General features: G+C 52.1%; 1 protein-coding gene across 6 annotated transcripts in view; it reads right to left on the bottom strand.

Annotated features, from left to right (window-relative positions):
- Positions 1-22,410, bottom strand: part of RAI1 (retinoic acid induced 1) — a 171,922-nt gene that overhangs the window by 93,854 nt on the left and 55,658 nt on the right. For 4 of the 6 annotated variants that reach the window (XM_029576484.1, XM_029576483.1, XM_029576486.1 and 1 more), the window contains one exon: positions 2,522-2,644. The exons of the other annotated variants lie outside the window; for them this stretch is intronic. The gene's annotated coding sequence lies outside the window, so the exon portion shown is untranslated. The remainder of the gene's footprint in view (positions 1-2,521; positions 2,645-22,410) is intronic. 6 annotated transcript variants of the gene reach the window in all.

Genomic DNA, 22,410 nt, shown 5'->3' on the forward strand with positions numbered 1-22,410 from the left:
ATCCCCGGGTCCTCGTTAGAAACAACCCCTTCCCTCCTGGTTAACCGTCGCCCAGAACGGGATTCGCTCTGCAGCCTGCGGCTCTGCGCACTCACAGGGAAGCCCCCCCCCCCGTCGTATTTTTGTACCCTTACTGCTGGGCATTGTATTTTCAGTCCGATGTGAACCCGAGGCTACGCCGGCACATCCAGTCTCTGCCCAAATTTACTTCCTTTCGCAACACCACGGGGGCCCCAGTCATTTCTCTTCGTGGGGGGGGGGGGGTGGCCACTGCCCAAGGGAGAGGAGGAAGAGGCGGCAGCTCACCGGCACCCCCCCAGCCACCTTTCTCTGGGCTGCCTGAGCGGGGACCGCCAGCCTCCCCTGCCATCCTGCTAAGGCTAAATGGGGCAGCCGGCGAGAGGCAGCTGCAGGTCCCTCAGTCCCCCAGGAGTAATGCGAGGGCTGCGTCTGAGCCTGCGACAGAGCGAGAGAGAGAGAGAGAGAGCAGAGCGGCTCCGCTGCCTGGGTCATTTATTTCCCCTGACAGCTAATAAATGCCGCGGCTCTCAGAATAGAAGCCAGGATCCGAGTCCTCTTCCTTCAAAAACAAAACAATTAGTGAGCCCTCCCCACACCCCCCCCCCTATTAAAAAAAAAAAAAAGGCCCTTTCAACCCCAGCAGGGTGGTTTGACTGTTCATCTGTCACTCCTGCTGTCTGCGGTGTCCCCTCGCTCGCTACGCGAAACCCCCCCCCATCATCGTGCAAGCCCCTGGAAAGAGCCCTCAAAGGCTTTGTGATCATCCGGATCGGGCAAAGGAAGAGAGAGCGAGGCCTGAAGGTCAGGACACGCTTGACCAACCCCTCCCCCCCCCCCCCCCACCAAATCTGGAAGACGGGCAAAAAAAAAAAAAAAATCCCATAGCAAAAGAAACCCCCAAAAACCAAAACCCCCCCGATGCTGACCCCCTCCCCCAGCAGAGGAGGATTCTGGCCTGCTCCTTGCATCCGTTTCAGGCTCAGCTTCAGTCCATCCTGCACTGCCCCACGGGGGGGGGGGGGGGGGGGATATGAAGTGACCTGGAGACAGGACGCTGGGCCCCACCCAGAAGGTTCTTGCTTTCATTCACTGGGCCACGGAGGCCTCTCTCCCGCTCTTCACTTATTGGATCAACTCTCCCCGGGCTCTTATTCAAGGGAAACGTTTCCTCCTCCCCCCCACCACCCCCGCCGCCTCCCCAGGCCTCACGCGCTCTGCTCTAGGGGCTCCCTTACTCCCAATCTGGGAATTCGGACCCCCTCCTCGAGTTTACAAGCGCACTGAACAGAGAGTGATGGGGGGGGGCCATGAAAATGTCAGCGGCTGGGGTGGGGGGGGGGGAGGGGCTGCTGCTGCGGAAATCCGAATGGAATCAGACTAAGGGTTGGGCGGGAAGATTTTATAAAACCAATTCCCCCCCCCCCCCCCCAAATAGGAAACCAAGGCACTGGGATGGGAAAACGCAATCCAGTAAGACGAGAGCAGCGAAAAACAGCTTCCCCCCCCCCCCCCCCATCCAGCGGGTTAGCAGCGGGGGCCTCTGCTGACCGCTTGATTCACCGAGGTGAGACCTTCGGCGGCCTTCAGAGAGAGAGAGAGAGAGAGAGCGCAGAGCGAGCGCGCGCGCCCCCCAGGCTCAAAATGCCGGCAGCTAGGACCGTGGCTCACCCCCCCCCCCCCCCCGTCACTCCCCCCTAAATGCGCGGACGCCAATCACGGTTCCGGGGGAATGTGCAGCTCAGATGTGCAAACACAAGAGGCAGGAAATAAAAGTCATCTCTTAGCGAGGAGCAGAGGTAACCATGGCTACCTGAGACCTCCTGTAAAAATCCGCAGGCTAACGCCGCGCACATCTGATTGTCAAACACGACGGCGAGCAGCTCGGAAAATGCTAAACACACCGCGCTCCCCCTCCCCCCCAACCCTCGTCACCTCCATCCGGAAACCATCTGGCGAGCAAAAAAAAAAAAAACACATTTCAGACAGGTTTCGGATCTGTTTCTAAACAGGTCGCCTCACTGGGAAGGATGGAGGTGAGGAGGGGCGGGCGAGGGCGATCTGCGGCCGGAAATTCCTGGTCTGACGAGAGGCCGCTGCGGGAAAACGCTAGGGGAGCTCGGGCGGGGGCCTAGCGCTACACCCCCCCCCCTCTCTGGCAGGAAGGCCCGGGAGCGAGACTGGATGCGAACGCTCCCTCGCACCTTGCAATTCGGAGGGGGGGGGAAGTAGGATGGGGTCAAGGTCTTCGCCCTCTGGGTGACATTCTGAGGCTAACCTGAAATTAATCGAGGCAGGGGTCTGCAGGAAGAGCCGGGACCGCCACGGGGGGGGGGCGCTACGGTACCAGAGAGTAGAAAGAAAGAGGGAAAGCAGCCAGGAGAGACCACAACTTTCCTGCTCCCCACCCCCAACCCATCCCACCCGAGCAAGACAACTGAAAGGGGGATGCCAGAAGCCTTCGCGGTCTGTGCAATAAATAAGGCAGGCGGCAGCGTCTCACCTTTGGAGGATTTCCGCTCACATCTTACGTCCGTCCCACAAGGAGCACGCCTTTCCATTCGCCGCGGCGCGAGGCCGGCACCCGGATCCGCACTCGCCCCTCTCTCGCTACGGCGACGTGAGTCTGTTGGAAACAGCGTGGTGGTTACCGGGAATGCTCTACGGCAAGCGGCACCCCCTGCCTCCTCCTCCTGACCCTGCGGCGAAGCGACCCCCCCCCTCCCATCCCAGAGCCACCCCCGCATCTAAAGGCCCAGGGCAGCGCCCCTCACCCGCCACGTTTATCCCAATTTCCAAAAGAGTAAAAAAAAACCAAACCCCCCCCCCCCCCCAAGAAAAACACAGGTTCTCTGCATTGACAGCTTCGTGCCCCACCCCCCACGGTGCAGGCTCATGGACGTCAATAGCATTTGAACCTAACCCAATCAGGGGGCCAAGCCGGGCTGCAGTGCTCCCTGTGCACGTGTAGTGCTGCAGTGCTCCCTGTGCACGTGTAGTGCTACAGTACAGGGCTGCAGTGCTCCCTGTGCACGTGTAGTGCTACAGTACAGGGCTGCAGTGCTCCCTGTGCACGTGTAGTGCTACAGTACAGGATCACTAGGGTCACTTTTCAAATCCCACATTCGGTTTTTTTTTCCTCAGTAATTCTGGGCTTCTCTCTCAGGTTTTGTGCACCCGGAGCCGCAGGAGCTCAAGGTGCACAGGTCAGGTCAGGTCAGGTCTTGGGCTGCTTGGCAAACCCTGCCAGGCGACGCCTCGGCGCTGCACAACCCCTCCGCGCAAGGGTGGACTTTCTGAAGGTCCCGTGACACAGGACTTCCCGGTCCCTGAAAAACCACAGGCGGACAAAGCGGGCCCTCAAAGACCTGCAGGAGAATCCCAGACGCGTCGCAGGCCAGCAGCCAACATAAACATAAACATAAAACATAAACATAAAAACATAAACATAAAACATAAAAACATAAACATAAAACATAAACATAAAACATAAACATAAAAACATAAACATAAAACCTTGCTTAGGACCCGAGAGAGAGAGAGCGCAGCTTCTGCACTAGGATCCGTCCAGATCTGCCACCGAATCCCCAATACACCCCCCCACCCCCCCTTCATAAGCCGGAGACCTCCCACTTAATCAGACAACCAAGAAAGGAATTAAGGTCTGTAGGCAAGACCATGAGCGCGAATCTCCTCACAGGCTTCCCAGCACAGCTAATTCCTTCTTATTGGAAACTAAAGGGCCAGGTAGGCGCCCCAGAGCCAAAATGTGCTGCCCAAAGACAGCCGGCGCCGGAGAAAGGCGGGATCCGCTCCGTACCGGTCCCCTCGGGCAGTGCGCCGGCCCGGCTAAGGCGCTGAACATCCAGTACAGGCCTCGGAGCCGGACTTCCTTGGCGGGGGGCTCCTGGCCCCCTCCCAGCAGTGACAAAGCCCATCCCCGTTCCCCTGAATAACCCCCCCTCCCCCCGCTCTGGTTTTCCGTCCGAGCACATTCTGGAGGAGGGGAAAAAGAGCTTTGTTGGGGGTCCCCGTCCCCCCCCATAAGCCGGACTGAAGGAAACGTTGCCCTGTGGCTACGTCGGACCTCCCCCCGCACCCGCACCAATGCTTGATACATGAAACAAGGGGGGGTGGCCCCCTGCCCCCCCCCAATCCCATGGGAAGCGCTCGACTCGCGGCCCAGTCACAAAGCTCCCCCTCCCCCCCCCATCCCTGAACGGATAGGACGAGAGCTCGGGACGCAGGATTCATCGGGCACAACGACAAAACCCGCAAACGGACCCGCTCTGCCCTCGCGCCTTCGACGTCACCGTCGCCTCGACGACGGGGGGGGGGGGGAGAAGCGGGCTGGACGAGACTGGACCTCCACGTCCAATGGGGAGCGGCAGCTGATGAATGGAGTCGGCCCCGGAAGGGAGGGCTGGCAGCTTGCGGGTGGGGCTCACGCAGGCGTTCGGCGCGCGCTCCGTCTCACACGGGATTAACGGATCCAGGTGCCTTGGGGCTGTGGCACAGAGCCCTCGCCTACCACTCACTGGGCTACTCCTCGGACCTCTCGGCTTATAGATCCGTGAGCCGCAAAAAAAAAAACCAACCGACAGGGCCGACGCAACACCGAGCGCTCAGGCCAGCGCACGGCAGGACGCACGTCCATAACCCCTTGTGCAATAAGGGGATTAGCGCCTCCAAACTACGTAAATACCGTCTGACCAGGCTACTGGCTAAAATATATAAAATATATAAAAAATATTGTGAGCCCCATGCACACATTTTTACCTTCAAAAATTAACGCCAGCCCTGGAGCCTTCGGAAGCCCCTCAGGTTTACAGAAAAGCAGAAAATACTGCTTTCCTGTAGTTCCTCTGGCTTAATATCGTGGCAGTATTAAATCTGAGGAACCACAGAAAGCAAAAAAAAAAAAAAAAGTCTTGCCGGCGATCAGATTAGGAAAAAGGAGGCTTGTAAGCCTGAGAGTCTGTTTTCCTAACCCAGGCACACAGCCGGTTCCTCCTGTGCACCGGATGCCATGCACACACTGGGGAAGCACGGTTTATCCGTAGCCAGCTCTTTTTAGCGCGGCGGCTCGTTTACCTAGTGCATCGAGCGCCCAGCAGAGGCGATTATGCGCGCATAAAACAATGCATTCAGTTTGGACGCAAGTTTTTAGCGCGTGGCTATTGCATCAGCCTGTGAATTAGCGCTACTTCTGCCCAACAGGCACAGCTGCAGGAGTACAGGAGAGAAAGGCAGCCCTGGAACACTCACTGCAATGATAATACACGGGGTGCACACTGCACTGATAACACTGAATTAGCACTACCTCTGCCCAATGTACAAATTTACAGGAGTACAGGAGAGAAAGGTAGCCATGGAACGCTCACTGCAATGATAATACACGGGGTGCACACTGCACTGATAACACTGAATTAGCATTACCTCTGCCCAATGTACAAATTTACAGGAGTACGGGAGAGAAAGGTAGCCATGGAACGCTCACTGCAATGATAATACACGGGGTGCACACTGCACTGATAACACTGAATTAGCACTACCTCTGCCCAATGTACAAATTTACAGGAGTACGGGAGAGAAAGGTAGCCCTGGAACACTCACTGCAATGATAATACACGGGGTGCACACTGCACTGATAACACTGAATTAGCACTACCTCTGCCCAATGTGCAAATTTACAGGAGTACGGGAGAGAAAGGTAGCCCTGGAACACTCACTGCAATGATAATACACGGGGTGCACACTGCACTGATAAAACTACCTCTATCCAACATGCACAGCTGTAAGAGTACAGGAGAGAAAGGCAGCCCTGGAACACTCACTGCAATGATAATACACGGGGTGCACACTGCACTGATAACACTACCTCTATCCAACATGCACAGCTGTAAGAGTACAGGAGAGAAAGGTAGCCCTGGAACACTCACTGCAATGATAATACACGGGGTGCACACTGCACTGATAACACTACCTCTATCCAACATGCACAGCTGTAAGAGTACATGAGAGAAAGGCAGCCCTGGAACACTCACTGCAATGATAATACACGGGGTGCACACTGCACTGATAACACTACCTCTATCCAACATGCACAGCTGTAAGAGTACAGGAGAAAAAGGCAGCCCTGGAACACTCACTGCAATGATAATACACGGGGTGCACACTGCACTGATAACACTACCTCTATCCAACATGCACAGCTGTAAGAGTACAGGAGAGAAAGGCAGCCCTGGAACACTCACTGCAGTGATAATACACAGGGGTGCACACTGCACTGATAACACTACCTCTATCCAACATGCACAGCTGTAAGAGTACAGGAGAGAAAGGTAGCCCTGGAACACTCACTGCAATGATAATACACGGGGTGCACACTGCACTGATAACACTACCTCTATCCAACATGCACAGCTGTAAGAGTACAGGAGAGAAAGGTAGCCCTGGAACACTCACTGCAGTGATAATACACAGGGGTGCACACTGCACTGATAACACTACCTCTATCCAACATGCACAGCTGTAAGAGTACAGGAGAGAAAGGTAGCCCTGGAACACTCACTGCAGTGATAGTACACGGGGTGCACACTGCACTGATAACACTACCTCTATCCAACATGCACAGCTGTAAGAGTACAGGAGAGAAAGGCAGCCCTGGAACACTCACTGCAGTGATAATACACAGGGGTGCACACTGCACTGATAACACTGAAAAGTGCCAATTTACCAAAGCTATGCACACTGCATTCATTCCTTTGATGGCTTATGGTGACCTAAGGCTCTTTCACCCAGACAGAGCACTGCATGGCCCGTATGGATGAAGATTTATTATTGAAATGTTTCTCAATTTTCTTTTTAAAAGCAGAAACCTTGATCATAAGAACAGTTCAGATTGTTAAAGCGAGGGCACTGGCAGGACTGCAGGGAACCTGGGGGTAGGAAAGCAGGAGTAAGAGCAGAGCCTGGGTGGGTGGGGATAAGACTGTACCTCGGTATATAAACAAATGCTAAATAAATAAATAAATAAATAAAAAAGACCAGGAGCAAGAGCCAGAGCCCGGGGGCGTGAAGTATCATCAGGAGCCTGGGGGGAGCAGAAGCAGGAACAAGGGCAAGAGCGGGAAACCGGAGCAGAAGTCAGAGCTTGGGGGGGGAGTGGGAATGTCAGCAGCAGGAGCGGAAACAGAAGCTGGAAGAGAGCAGGACCCTGGAGAAACTGGGGGGGGGCAGGAAGAAGAGAAGGAAGCCGGGACTGGGTTTTTCCTACACCTCCATGCCCTGGCTGCGGTCCATTTGCGTGCACTGGAGGCCAGAACGGGTCTCTAGCCGGCTGCCAGGGCTGACTGCCCGCCGTGTCTGCAGAGGGCCCAGCGAAAGCATGGAGGGAGGCCGTGCAGAGCCAGTTTTTACAGCAGTGGTAGGGAGTGCGGCCTCTCCCCTCCAGCACTGCTGTCAGCCTGAAGCAGCCGCAGCTGCTGCTGAGCTCCCCACGCGCTACAGGAGCGAAATCTCAGAGGAAACCCCGCAACACAGGCACTGCCAAAGTCAGTTTTCGGTTTGAAAATTATCCCCAAGAACGAGCACCAATGCGTCTGCTTGTGTGGGTTGAACTTACAGGCAGACTTTTAAGACTCAGTGCACCCCCCCTGAGGATGCACAAAACTGGGTTACGCGCAATCTAACCCAGGCCTGGGTTTTCTGCACGGAAATGGCTTGCAACGTTACCCCAAATTGCTTGCAGCACAGACTCCAGACCAGCTCTTCAGGCCTGGTTCTTGGCTGTCCTGCTTGCTTTTGGTCTTATTCCCGGCTCTCCTTTTCTTATGTTTTGCACTCCCTCCTTCAAGTTGGAAGGCGGGCACATCCATTCACCCTCTTTTCTCAGGGGGGGGGGGGGGGCCACCTTCAGCTGTTCCTGCTATGGTCGTATTTTGCACGTGGCAGGGAGACACTAGGGAGAACCACGAAACGGAACGCGTTTCCAAAACATCTCACGTACCTACTCGGGAGGGGAAGAGGAACCGCGACCAACAGAAGGACCTCAACGAGTTCATTTACTTTAGGTGCCGACCGGATTATCAAAATATTTTCTAGTACTGGGTTGCACTAAAGCTTCAGGGCATTCGTGGACTCTGCTGCTCTTACTCCTCATTCTCCTGCCTTCTGTGGGCAAAGCTATCACAGTTCTAACCCCCTCCCCCTCCATGTTTCCAAGAAATAAAGAGTTTGCATCAACCCCACCCGCACCCCTGGGGTCTGGAAGTGCTAAAATCCTACGTTGGACGTAGGAGAGCTGCCAACACTACCAGTCCAGAATCGCGAGAGGGGCTCTGCAGAAGAATTAAAGGGCTTGTGGGTACTTCTAACAGACTCAGGAAGGAAGCGGGCGCACATCTGTCTGAAGGGACTATTTCATAACACTTTTTGGTGGTCTGAACTCACTTTAAAGTGCATCTGATTAAAAAAACAAAACAGAAATCCAATGTAAATATCTCAGAGCTGCACCGCTCTTATTCAGCCCGGGGTGGGAAAGAACAGGAGGAAAAGGGAAACCCATTTGCTTTGTATATTTTCTGGTCTTTTTTTTCCTTGAAACATATATTGCTGAATGCACATAGTGCTACGTGCTAGTGCAGCAGGCTGGCAGGAGAACCGTTTTGGTCTTTTCTTACTCTGTGCTGATGGTGCCACTCTGTGAAGAGCAGAGTACTTTGGATGAAAAGCTCAGGGGCTTCCCAACCTGTCCTGTGACCCCCCCAGCCAGTCGAGTTTTCAGGATAGCGCAATGAATATGCATGAGATAATCTGCATGTATTGGGAGATCCAGTATTTATTTATTTATTTATTTATTAACTTTTATTTACCGACATTCGTGAAGCACATCATGCCGGTTTACAAAGAACTCAGGCGGGAAGTACAATGAAACAAAGTAACAATATAACAATATAACAATATAACATTATTAACAGAACCAAAAATCAGAATACAAAAAGAACCAAGATCTCTCATGCATACTCATTGTGAATATCCTACAATCCCGACTGGCTGGGGGGGTCACAGGACAGCTCTGGGCAGCTGGGCTAGCTGAAAAAAAAAAAAACCCAACTTTGGTTGCCCCATAAGTTGGCAGGCTCCGGGGGCCCGCAGCAGTCTCGCTTAACGATGGCTCTTCAGAGGCAGGAGCAGGCAGCGCTTCTTCGTGCCCAGGGCGGGCCTGCACCTGAGGTGTGCTGTAATCTGCATACAGCACCTACCATTTGCATAAGAACTGCTCTAATTTCCTATGCACGATTGTTATGGAAATCCGGCAAGCGTGTGGCCCTGGAGGGCTCTCAGCACATGCTCCACTTTCCTCTGGAGCCTGAGGTTCATTTGCCAGCTCCGATGCAGGAAATTATCATCCCTGCCACCGGCACTGAGGGCCTGACGTAGCAAAGAGGTTTTCCCGTTTTGTGGCGATGGGGGGGGGGGGGGGGGGGAATGCTCATTACTTCTGCTCCTAAGTGGGGCCGTGAAGAGATCTGCACCTCTGCCGCTTCTGTACCATCTTCCCGGGCTCGCAGGCAAAACGCACTGCGAAGGAGTATTGGATTTTAATTTCCATTCGATACGTTTCCCCTCTCTCTCTCCCCGTCCTTCTGTGCAGGAGGCACTCACGTGACTCTCCTACTATTACCGGCTGCGCATCTGGAGCCGTACAGCAAGCATCCTCACCACCCCCACTACAAAGCAGGGTCAGGCAGCAGCTCTGAGAGACAGAGGCCGGCTCTACCTGCTTCTGGTGATAATGTGCTCCTCAGCAGCTTCTACACACAGGACACGGTGCCAGCTGCTGTCATCCAGGTCTTCCCGTCCGCTCCCCTACCCAGAGCTCGTCTCCTCCGAAAGCTCCACAAATGTTCTTTCCGAACTGAGAATCTGATCTATGTGGGATCGGGGAAAGCAGAGCCCCCTCCTCACCCGGGACACATACATGGCCTTGCAGGGTCTCAGTATTACACCCCCCTGGCGAGTTCACCCCTAGGAAGAATCCCAGCCAAGGTGGGGTCTGTGTGAAAACGAGGTGGGGGGGGGGGGTCAAGGCGGGAACATTCACCTTGCAGCTCCTGTGAGTCCTGCGAGCTCTGCTGCACACCTGGGTCGCTGACCTGCGACAAGGACACGATGAGAGGGGCCAGATGGAGCTGTTTATTGAACTCCTGGTAACAGCCTCCCCTGAAAAATCTCAGGACCCTTAACGAAAATTAGAAAAACCAATGCAAGAGCCCCTTCCTACGGAGCCTGAAATATTCGAGCTAGAAAGCACCTGGGCACTGCTGGCACGCGAAAGGGTCCCCCCGATCCAGCCGGGCTTCCAGGGTTTTCACAATGAGTGCACACGAGATCATTTGCATGCATTGCCTGCATTTTGTATGCAAATACATCTCGTGCACATTCACTGTGGAGATTCTGAAAATCAGACCAGTTTGCAGCCCTCAAGGACCGGATTTAGGGACCTGGATTAAGTATAAACATAAGAAAACGCGCCAGGCGCGTCCATAGCCCAGAAGGAAAACAAACGCACGCTGTTTGGGGCCTGGGCAATGTAAGGGCAGGCGAGCAGTGAGCTATCCCACCCAAGCAGGAATGTCTGACTCAGGAGAACGTCCGGGACACGAGTTCTACTCCCACCCTGCCACAAATAAATCATGCAGGTCTGCAAGGTAAATAAAGCAGCACATCCATGAAAGTGCAGTCTTTTTTTTTTTTTTATCCGATGAAAACCAGATTATTTCAGAGCTGACAGGCAATATGGGGCTGTAGAAATGAGACACGGCTAAGTTAATGCAGGGACGCAAAACACTAGTCACACTGTTGCAATAGGGCCAAGAGATTTCCCTACCCCCAAAGAGCTTCATCCAACTATCAGGAAACAGCCACTAGAATCAAGTATGCGAGGAGGCATCGGAGATGGGGGCCGCAATTTTAGCAAGGACACAGCCCTTAAAAGATGCAGCGCCGTGTTCTGGTTTCAGAGAAAACCCGATCCTTCGACGACTGGGCTGCATTACACCGAGCCAACATCAAAATTGATCTGATGCTGTTATCATCTGCGAGCCCTCCGCACCACGCAGGTCCCGTCCTCGCGCATCACAAACGGTCCGAAACCTCGTGAACATCCGTGCATAATTTTCATGTCATTGTGGCCTGCCGGTAATTCAGGTTACAAAACAGCTGGAGCAAGCACCACCGCTGGGCAGTGCCTTTACCAGCTCGGCATCCGAGAACAGGGCTGGCAGGATACTTAACCTGGAAGGGGGCTCTGTCCTGGGTGGATTCTGCGCCCGAGTCTCACACCTCTCAGACGTGAGCGCTTTCCAGACAGGTTTGTTTTGGGCATGTGGCAAGCCAGGTGATGCCGGGTACAACCTCCTGACAGCACGAGAGGCTAAGTTTGCACCCCGCCTGTGTTCACGTATTTCCTGGGACTGCCATTCTCCGGGCTGCATCTCACTTTCGGATACCACCGAGGAATCTCTCTCCAATCTCTAAACTGAATTATCACCCCCCCTCCCCCCGTGATCCTGCAAACAGGCAATATTAATAGTGGAGATGAGGAGAGAAAGGGCAATATTTTGAGCATTTAAGCATCCAACACAACATCTGGGGGCCGGTTCACAGCTGGGCAGTGCTGCCCAGCTGTGAACAGGACCTGGATCCAGTTCGTCTTCCACTTCTTGTGTTGGCTGGGGCTGCCGAGGAGGGGGAGGGGGGGTCCGACGTTTACAGCCCCTAGAGTCACGGTCACTGCGGCGATGTGTCCATGACCTCACGACTGGACTCAGGGCCCGGGACTGCAGGGTTCCGGCAGACGCCCCCCAGCTCAGAACTGTCCCCACAATCTCCGGCAGGGGGAGACAAAACAAGAGTAAAAGCCCCCTCAGACACCTGCAAACGAAGGCTCCCTGGCACCAGACCCCAGTCAGAAGCTCAGAGGAACAGAAGGAAAAAAATCGCTGGGCTCCAAAGCCCCAAAATGCCAGACACACACACCTGCCCGCGGGGCGAGCGGGACAGTGCGGACATTCTTACAGCGGTAAGAGGACCTCGTAAAATATTTTTACTGGCCGACGATGCCTGCACCGCCCTGCTATGCAGAAACAATGCAGCGTAGCTCAAGGGACCCCCCCCCCCCCGAGCACCGCACACCCCCCCCCCCCGGGCTTGGCAGACGCCCGAGTGCCATTCTCCCGGCTTAAACCTAGCCGGGGCCTCTGTCTTTCCAGTCACATCGCTCCCTCCTTTTCCTGCCCTAGCAAACCACTGAGGCTGAAATTTCAATTAACCAGGAGAAATAATTACCAAGAGCTCCCTTCTCTTTTCTGCCACAACGGCAGCCGAGGAAACAGCGCCCCCAATCCAGTCATCGCCTTCTGATTCTTCTGGGGTGGGGTGCAGAATGGATGAGACGGGTGATGGGAGAGGAGGGGGCTGCTTTATTCACAGCCACTCCTGAAAGGAAGAATCCAGGTTGAAGGGAGAAGTGACAAGCGATAACCTGCAGTGAGAGTCTGGGCTCCTGGAGAGTTTTATTGCTGTTCTGCATGATTTAAGATGTCTCAGCCCCAGCTCTTATCCTTCCTGCAGGAAACAATCAGAGCTGCAGCACTTTCCCTGCCGTATTCTGTCTCCCTCTTGACATACTACTAATAGCACCGTGAATCCTGCTCCCCTGCTAGGAGGGGGGGGGGGCCGCCCCGCACGCTACAGCCGACGTCTGCTTTTACAGCACAGTTATTAGTCTTTGGAGGGAGGGGGGAGTTTTACTGGCTTGACGGCCGCCAGTTGTAAAGCTCATCCACCGGCCCCGGTCTCCAGCCTACCCTCGGTGAATATGCATGAGCTGTAATCTGCCCGCCGATGTATGCAAATACAGCTCATGCATATTCGCTGCGGACAGCCCAAAGGCTGGACCAGCTAGGACCGGGTTGAGAACCTGCTGCTGTACAAAGGATGCGTCCTGACCCAGAGACAGCGCGAGAGTCTGGGCGCCATTATTATTAATTAATCCGGCCTTCCTTCTCATTGGTCTTCCAGCTCAGTCGGCATCGGCTCTGGGGGATCTGGCATTCACAAACCCCCCCGAGGATCCTTCCCCCGTTTTCATCGACCTTCCTCCTGCCGTTCCTCAGATGGGCCTTGCAGTGATGGTCCAGGTCTCCTTCCGGACCCCAGGATCATGCGCTCTAAATCTGGGCCAGCAGGTGTCGCCCTCAACACTGACCACGACTCCCCCTCCCCCCCCCCCGTCTCTGCAGCACTCCCAGCCCAACCTGAAGGAGGCGGGAGACCCAACTCGGGGATTGAACCCGGCTGACCCCGGGCACCATTTTCAATAGTGGATTTTCCACAGGTGTAAAAACAGGAGAAAACCTTTTGATTGTTAAATGGAAGTCTTCAGAGCACCAAATCTTGACTCCACAAAAGGGAGATTCTCTCTCATTCGGGCAAAAGTTGTCTCACTTCAGTGCATTTCAAAGAGAAGCCCGGATGGGCAGCAAATGCAGAGACATCAGTTCCTGCAGGGAAACCATAGGCTGCTTCTGGTTTTCTGATGCTTTCTGGTATCTGCAGTGCTGACGTCAAATAATACTTGCTGGACTACAAATCCCATAATGCACTGGGACTGGCCAAGAGTCTCCTTCCAGGACCTGAACCTAGCATGAACCCCTCCCGTCCCCTCCACAAACAGAATCTCTCTGGTGAATATCCATGAAACAGATTTGTGGAATCGGTGGGTGAACGTGGCTGATTTGCATATTTAGGTTAAACCTGAAAAGCAAACCCATTTTTGGGGGAGGAAGGGGGACCACAGGGGCACCAAAGTTGAAATCCATTTTACTAATCTGTACAAAAAGAGGGAGAAATAGGAAGGGGGAGAAGAGAGAAATCAGCAAGATGCAAGCCTCCCACCCACCACCACCCGAAACACAAATTCTTACAAGCAGCAGCTAAGCAGAGGGCGGGTCCTGTCGTTTTGCCCCACTGGAGCCAGGGACCTTGTAGTCCCTTTCCCAGAGGTTCACAGATGCAATGGAGCAAACCCACATCTGGATCGGCCTCAGAGGGCTGACGTGGGCTGCAAGGGCCTGGGGTCAGAGGTGCTTCACCCAACGCCTTCCCCGCTCCTGTCCATCTGCACCCACGGAGCAAGGCAGCCAGCCTGAACGCCCCCACCCGGATTTAAGGCAAACCCCCGTCATCCTCCTCAGACCTCCATCAAAACAGCCTTCCTTCCGGTGCCAGGGAACGCACGAACACCGCACGAAACCACCCCAAGAGGCCATGCAAGCTGGAACAAACAAGGCGTCCCGGGCTGGGATTCCCAATCAGAAGCTGGAAGTCACAGGCTCCAGAACCAGCTGAAAACCCAGAGCAGAATTATTCCCCGGAAGGCGGCTCCCCTATCTATTTCCACATTCGCTTGGAGGTAAACACCCCGTCGCCTTCCACCACCTCACGCATCCAATGTGCCACTTGACCTCATTTTGAAATTGTTGTTTGCTTCACAGAAATGGGCAACAGCAAGCAGCCAAGCCACCGAGGTATTCTCCATTCCCGTTAATGAAGGCCTTTGCTGCAGACAGGCAGGTTTTAACGAGCAGGTGCCCCCGCACTGCTGGGTTCTCCGTGGGGCTTTGCCTCCTATCCCCAGCCAAGGGAGGTAGGGGAAGGAGCATCAGCCAAGTCTTGCTGAGCTCATACTGAGCATCTCCTGTTTCAAACTGCTCCGAGAGCTCCTCCGTTATCAACGAGTGGGAAAGCGGAAGCGGCTCACTTATTCTCTCTCGCCCGGAGATGGGCAACTGGTGTGGGGGCTCACTGGCACGACCTAGAGCCTGTCCTGGGCGACCCCCACCAGCTGTTCACTGCACCTGGAGGCAACTGGTGTGGGGGCTCACTGGCACGGCCTAGAGCCTGTCCTGGGCGACCCCCAGCCAGTCGGGTTTCCAGGATACCCACAATGAATATGCATGAGATGAAATGTGCATGCCCCTGCTGGCCGGGGGGTGTCTTCCAGGACTGGTCTGGGGAGCCCTGGCTTAGGGAGCTGTTGCATTCTCCACTGCTGGCAGGGGACAGAGTCAGAATGACGTTTCTCTGGAGGTCCGTCTGGATATAAAGTGTTTCTTTACGGATGCTCGGAACAGCTTCCCAGCAGAGGTTATGAGGGGGGGGGGAAGCAAAAATGATAACAGAATTTGAGAGAGCAGGAGACAAGCACAGAGGACCCGCAGCGCTGGGTAAAGGCCGATCCGGCGGAGTCTTGTGTGGTGCTGCCGCCCGCAGAGAAAATATGGGTGGAGGACGAGGAGGAAGCTTTTTATCAGAGGGCATTGGCTATTTTTCTATATTAATCCTATGACTCAGGCCCTAACACATCCTCTCCCGCCTTCGTCTGGGGGAACTGTTTGCAAAGGCCGTAAACTCATTTGGCCCTCGGTGCAGATTAACTGCCCCGGAGCGCGTTAACGCCCAGCCCGCCGCCGCCGCTCACAAGACGTGGGAAGGGAAAACGCATTTCTTCCTGCAGCTAAAACGCCCCCCCCCCCCCGACATCTTTTGTGGTTTTAACCCTCTCCCCCCCCCCCCCCAAGCCACACGTGGTAATTCGCCTGACCTGGCTCTTTCTACCCTCCCCCTCCCCACCCTCCGCCTTCTAAATCAAACTGAGATCAATAGAGGAATCAGACACAAGCCTTTTAAGGATCTCTGCTGTCTGATGCTTCCAGCTAATGATCTCTGGGCTGCAGTGCTCTGCATATTAGTCCCCGGTGGCTGGATAAAAAGGAGGAGGAGAAGAAGAAGTGTTTAAAATGCACAAGCACCCTGTCCTTATTCCTCTCCCCCACCCCCCCCCCCCCATTTCTTCATTGTCACAAAAAATAATAATAATAATAATAATAACATACAACCCGGGAGAAGGGGATAAAAGATATATAATCACACACACACACATATATATACATTTCCTCTGATATTGCATCCTAACCAGTCCTGCTCTCTCCCAAAGACACCGGGGGAGGGGGAGAAGAGGCTGGTCCTCCCTCCCAAACACCTCCATCCTTTCCAGAACTTCTCCCGGGAACCAGCCCCCAGAGCCCTTAGTGGGCTCTCTTGCCAACCTGGACGTCCATCCTCCCATCCAGCCAGCACTCCCTCCATGCCCGGGGGCTCTGCAGTACCAACCTCCGGCCTCCTATAGCCCCCCCAACCCTACCGTGCCTCTTCCTGCAGACCTCAGGACACTCCGGGGACAAAACAAACCAGAAGCAGCCAGCCCAAGAGAGATAATCCACTTGCCCTTGGCACTGGGCTGAACCTTTCAAGTTTTTCCCAGGGCTCTGCTTGGTCTGCGAGCGGCTTTTTGCTCCTGGCAGCAGCGAGGGAGCTGAACATTTAATGCAGCAGAAAGAGACAGACGGGGGGCTTATCAACAGCAGCTTCTGCTTTACATTTCATAACCATTCTTCTAAAAAAAAAAAAATAAATAGAACACAGCAGTCGTTTTAGAGGGAGAAGCTGCTGTTCTGCGTCCCAAGAAGCAAAAATGACATATGTACAGCACCTGACTACAAGCATCCCCCCTGGAGTCCATCCCCTGAAACACATATTTCATCGCCGCCACGCTGAACAGGCTGCAGAATCTCTACCCGCCTGGTACTAGAAATTGTACATTAAAGCGCATGCAATGTGCGCGGTGATTCACCACGGCGCCAAATCAAAGAGGCCAAGCCGAGCCTTAGAGGTGAGGGGAAAGACAGAAAAAAAAATATGGTCCCTTATCTGCCATATCATCGCCTTTTCCTAGGTCTTCCTATAACTGAGAGTGCGCAGCACAGAAAGATTAAAAACCATCCATGGTCATTTTGCATGCTACCAGCAGCTCCTAGCAAATCTGTTAACATTTACATTCATAATTTTTTCCTGGTTTTTTTTTTTTTAGTTTTCTCCTTCTCAGGGTCAATCAGAAAAATCCTCTCATTTTTTTTTCTGAAGTCAGTTTGGCCCAGTTTTGTCCCCGACGCTGACCTTCCGAGCTGCCTTTGCAGACAATGAACGAGCACCTCCAAGCTTCAGTCCCGCGTGGATTCCCGGAGGACGCCAAGCAGCTCTGGCGTCACGAGTCCAGAAGCTGGGAGTTCTGGAATCATCCGTGGGAAATGGATCACCAGAAATCTCCTTCATGCCCTGTGATGCGATCTCTACCAATCCCACAAACTCTCAAAAACCTGCCCAAGTGCCTTTCACCTACTGTGTTCCTGCAGACCCTACTCAATCTCCAGGCACCGCGCTCTCTCACCCTGGTAAGAGATTTCATGTCCTCATGCCTCTTTTTTTTTTTTTTTTTTTTTAAGGAAATTGCTTTCTTCTGGCACTATTGAAGGCTGTGCTGTGAGATATACAAATGTGTCTGCCATATCTCCCACCTTCCTGTATGGTTTTGAGCGCCCGGGCACAAACAAACACACAACTTACTGCAACGTTTCTAAGACACCATACGCCATAATTAATTTAAGTTTTGGGATTTCTTTTCCTCCTTTTGTGACTGGACAACCACTTCAAAAATGGGATTACGATAAGCTTCGGAGAGCCACTGGTAGATGATTTCAGTGGAGATAGAATTGAATTAAGTGGTTGGGAGGCTGCTTGCACAGACATCAAAGGCTGAAAATCTATGCATGTTGTTGGGGGTAACAAGGAGAATTGATACATGTCCTTAAGGTATGGCACATGGGGATGACGGCCAAGGCTATTATCTGCTTAATTAGCCTATGGGTCAGGTCTGGAAGGTCTGTGGGCCTTGTTAGCTGAAGAGCCACATTTTCATTTGACAATGAATGGACGTATAATTATTAGTGGCCTGCCTTGAGGAGAAGGGGGAAGAGAGTTCCACAGGCGAGGTGCTGCTCCACTGAAGGTCCTGGAGCCGGTTTTTTCCCCAGATCAGAGGGGTCTAGAGAGGAGTCGTCGTCAATAGAGGATGCTTCTGGCTTGACCGCGGTTTCGGGTAGAATGATGACCCCCTTTCTGTCTGACAAACAGTTGGGGCCGATGCCCTTTGTCATCTTGAACATAAAGTAGAGGATTTTAAATCTGATAAAACAGACGGACTGGGAGCCACTGTAGCGAGTTTAAGAGGGAAAAGGCTTGTTCCCACTTTCTATGGCCGGCGATTGTTCTGGTGTTTTACACTTTGGAGTCTCCATGGTTTTGAGGTCATCAGCACCCCAGATGAGTAAGTACAACTGATCACATAACTATTTAGAAGTCGGTTGGGTTGTGGACAGAGACGCAGTTGCTTCACCATGCAGTGACGCCAGAAGGCTCTTTTTGTTACTGCTACTGACTGATTGGGTCTTTGGTGGCAGGATAGAGTTGAGTGCGACACCTAGGCTTTCAAACTTATACTGAGCTGGCAGGTTGATGCCGTTCAGAATAAGGCACTTAGGGTGCTTAATATGAAGTTTTTGCGCCAGTAGGACGTTATCAGAGTTGATAACGCCTGGTCATACTCTATCACTTGGCCTGTTAGGAGATGAATCATTTTGTGCTAATGGCACTAACCTATTAGGAGCTTCTCTATTCCGGGAGATAGTTTAATCTATTGAAAAATGCACCTCTTCTTCTCAGATATTAACCCTATTTTCTTGGAGGCTTTTAATCCCTGGAATGACGACACCTTTTATCCTTGGAATCTCTATAATCTGCTAGGAGATGAATTCTAATTCGACCAACTCATCTCCTGGGACGTGAACCTTTATTCCTGAGACTAGATTTAATCTCCTTGGAGCCAAGTCCTCATTTCTCTTCAGTCTATTTAATCAAAGGTGGTGAAACCTACATTCCTGTTGACTGTTTAATTTCATGGGAGAGTATTCTTGTATTAATGAAAACTCTACAGCAGGCAACCTTATTGTACTATAACTAATTTATTACACGATGATGCCACTAAGAATGAACAACCATTTGGGTGAATAAGAAGAAAAATTTGAGGCCAGTTAAAAAAAACAAACATTAGCTTCAAAAAATGCTAATACGGGCCACAAGTTGTTTTTGGTTTTTGTTTTTTTTTTAATCTAATAGAACCAAGGCTGGCAACTAAATGTTAATTATAATGAATGATGATTTCAGTGATGTAGAAGAAAATCCATTGAAAACTAGACTGAGATCATCAAATGGCCATCAGAAGATAAAAATGGCACTACTAGCCACAGGCAAGATGGAAACTGGAGACATAGAAAGATCTTTACCCCCACACCATTCCATTAAAGTCAATCAATCTTAGAGGTAAAAGGCTGTGTGTCTCCCTTTACCAGTCCACAAAAGACGGTAGGTATCTCTCTGTGGTCACTCCACTGAGCCGTCCAGTCCACACAAGGAACTTTCAACCTCTCTCACCCACAGGTCACTGGAGAGACCTTACCTGTGGTAGGGTGCCCAGTTGTGGGAGACTTTACCTCCAAAAGGATATAAAGTCCAGAGAAAGGGCTAGCAAAATGGTGCTCAATCTACAAAGCCCCATGAAACTAGGCTTAAGAACCTAAATATATACTCTTTAGAGGAAAGGAGAGAGTGGGAGGTAGGACCTCAGAAGGTAGAAATAATGAACAAGGGATCACGACATGAGGCCTCAAAGGGGAAGACACTTGAAGGAGCGTCAAAAAATATTACTTCACAGGAAGAGCGGCAGATGCACAGAGCAGCATCCCAGCGGAAATGGTGAAGGCAAAAAACAATAAGAGAATTTTAAGAAGGCTCGGATAAGCATCGCATCCTTAGCCACAAGGAAGTGCAGCAACAACCTAAGATCAACTGGACGGAATTTGGGCAGAGTAGATTGGCTCTACGGTCATAGTCTACCATTGAATCACATACCTAATCCCCGCCCTCCCACTATTAAAACAAATACAGCAGCTTCGGTATTTCCTTTCAAACTCTGGAGGAGCAAAAGTTATTAGCAAATGGAAATTTCTCCATCTCTCCCTTGTAGGCCGGTGGGAAAATGCAGGAATGTTTCAATCAAGTATACTTATGTCTAATTAATGTGCAGATCATTTCACAGGCTAATCTCCTTGGAGGCAAGCACAGAAGACGGCCACTTGCCTGGAAACCCCGTGCCCCTGCACTAACCAGCCTGGTTTAAAGCTTACCAGATGATGCAAGACCCGAAAGAGGAGCATGCTCAGGAGATAAAGAGCGCATCCTCCCCCGAGAACATGCGTCAGCCGCCTTCCTGATGCAAAGGACTGAAGCGACGTTACTGCTCACAAACAGATTAAGGCCAATGTGATGCAGGACCGTGGAAGCAATGCTACCAAAACGTTTTACGAGCCAGTAACCCGTAGTTTGGTTCTGTGCTGCTGCGTTGTTGGTTATGACTGATGCCTGGAAAAAAAAAAAGAAAATGACCAGACTAGGACGGCTGGACACGCCCAATTATTTTCTGACCCTTTTCACATTTACTGATGCTTGGCTGACATCACTGCTCCGATGAGGGGACCACCACTGTTACTAGGACCATTCAGAGTGGGCAAGGGCTCTTCCTGAAGCCTTCGACCCTTAGTGTAGGGAAAGGAGGTCTCTTGCTGGTCATTTTCCACCCATAGGAGTTGTGCATGTAAATGCAACATACTATCAGAGCAATTTTCAAAAGCCATTTACACATGTCAACACGGGTAAAACCTACTGAGAATTCAATAGCATATACTGTAGCAATTTTCAAAAGCCCACTTACATGGGTAATGTATATTTGCACATGTAAAACCCAATTTTAACCGTGTAAATGCTTTTGAAAATGAGCCTCTTAGTGTATGAAAGTTGTTCTCCTGCTCACAGCAAAGCTCTGAGATTTTCTTTCTGCTTAGAATATGTTTTTATTAAGGCTCAACATGAAAGCTAACACCGGTACGCAACACATATGATCTCAGCCTCCACATCAATTAACAACTGCACTGCCTCCCACATGCGCCCCCCCCCTCCGTTTCCGCCACTGTTACCAGCCCAGACAACTCCTCCGGCATCAGAAAATGAACGTCTGGGAACACCAGAACAGGGGAGCGGGTGGGCAAAAGAAACCCTGAAGGAGCATTTGCCAAATTCAGCAGGACACAGAGCGAGTACTGCCATATGTCAGCTACTACACCCAGAACACTGTGGCAGCCGATGGCTCAGAACGCAGGTGATGCAAGAAATACCAATCCGATAGCCCTCTCCTCCCTCCCCATAGCCCTCTCTGTTCTTCTTCCTCCATTACTTCTGCCGTTCTGGGACCCCTGCGTCACCTCTCTCTCAAGTCTTTCCACCTCTGACCCTCACACAAGCCACCGCCGCTAAAACGTTATTAAAAATATGCCCAAAGTCACAAAATCAATACCAAGGTATCATTTGCACCTCTGATTATCCCCTCTCTGCTTTCAGCGAGCTGCAGGGGAAAGAGGAGCTGCAGGACGGGCGTAAGAAGCCCGAGGGCTCTACCTGTGCTTGCATTCAGGGGGCTTCATCCAGAAAGCAGAGAAATGAAAAGCCCAGCTCCTGAGCGGAGGAGGAGGAGGAGGAGAGGGCGGGGGCCAGGTAGGAGCAAAGGTTGTGGGGTTGATCGGTTTCAAGCAGACGGAGCAAAGGAAAAACAGGGCCAGGCCGTAACCGTTCTCTGTTCTCCAAGCCCTGGGAAGAGAGTTACCAGCTCGGGTAACCCCCGACACTGTCAAACGACTTAAAATAAATATCCACCAACGCCCCAAACACAAAATCCTTTCTATTACAGGGCTTGGGTACCGACCGCTGTAGTTCGGCGCACACCGCGGGGGTCGTTGAAAGCCGCTTTTCCACTAGCAGGTGGGGTGTCTCATCAAGGAGCATTAATTAGGCGGCCACGTGACATGGACTGACAAATCATACCGCTTGGTTTTTCCCAACCACTTTCTACGTCGATTTGAACAATTCCCCTGTGAGGAAAGGCTAAAGAGGTTAGGACTCTTCAGCCTGGAGAAGAAACGGCTGAGGGGGGATATAATAGAGGTCTATAAAATAATGAATGGAATGGAACGAGGAAACGTTAATCAGTCGTTTACTCTTTCAAAAAGTACAAAGACCAGGGGACACACAATGAAGTTACTGGGTGATACATTTAAAAACTAATAAGAGAAAATATTTTTTTACTCAACGCATAATTAAGCTCTGGAATTCATTGCCAGAGGATGTGGTGAAAGCTATTAGTGTAGCTGCGTTTAAAAACAGTTTGGACAAGCTCCTGGAGGAAAAGTCCATAAACCGTTATTAAGGTGGAGTTGCAGAAATCCACTGCTTACTCCTGGGATAAGCAGCGTGGAATCCACC

The sequence above is a fragment of the Rhinatrema bivittatum genome, chromosome 14, assembly GCF_901001135.1.
Source record: "Rhinatrema bivittatum chromosome 14, aRhiBiv1.1, whole genome shotgun sequence".
NCBI classification, from domain to species: Eukaryota; Metazoa; Chordata; class Amphibia; order Gymnophiona; family Rhinatrematidae; genus Rhinatrema; species Rhinatrema bivittatum.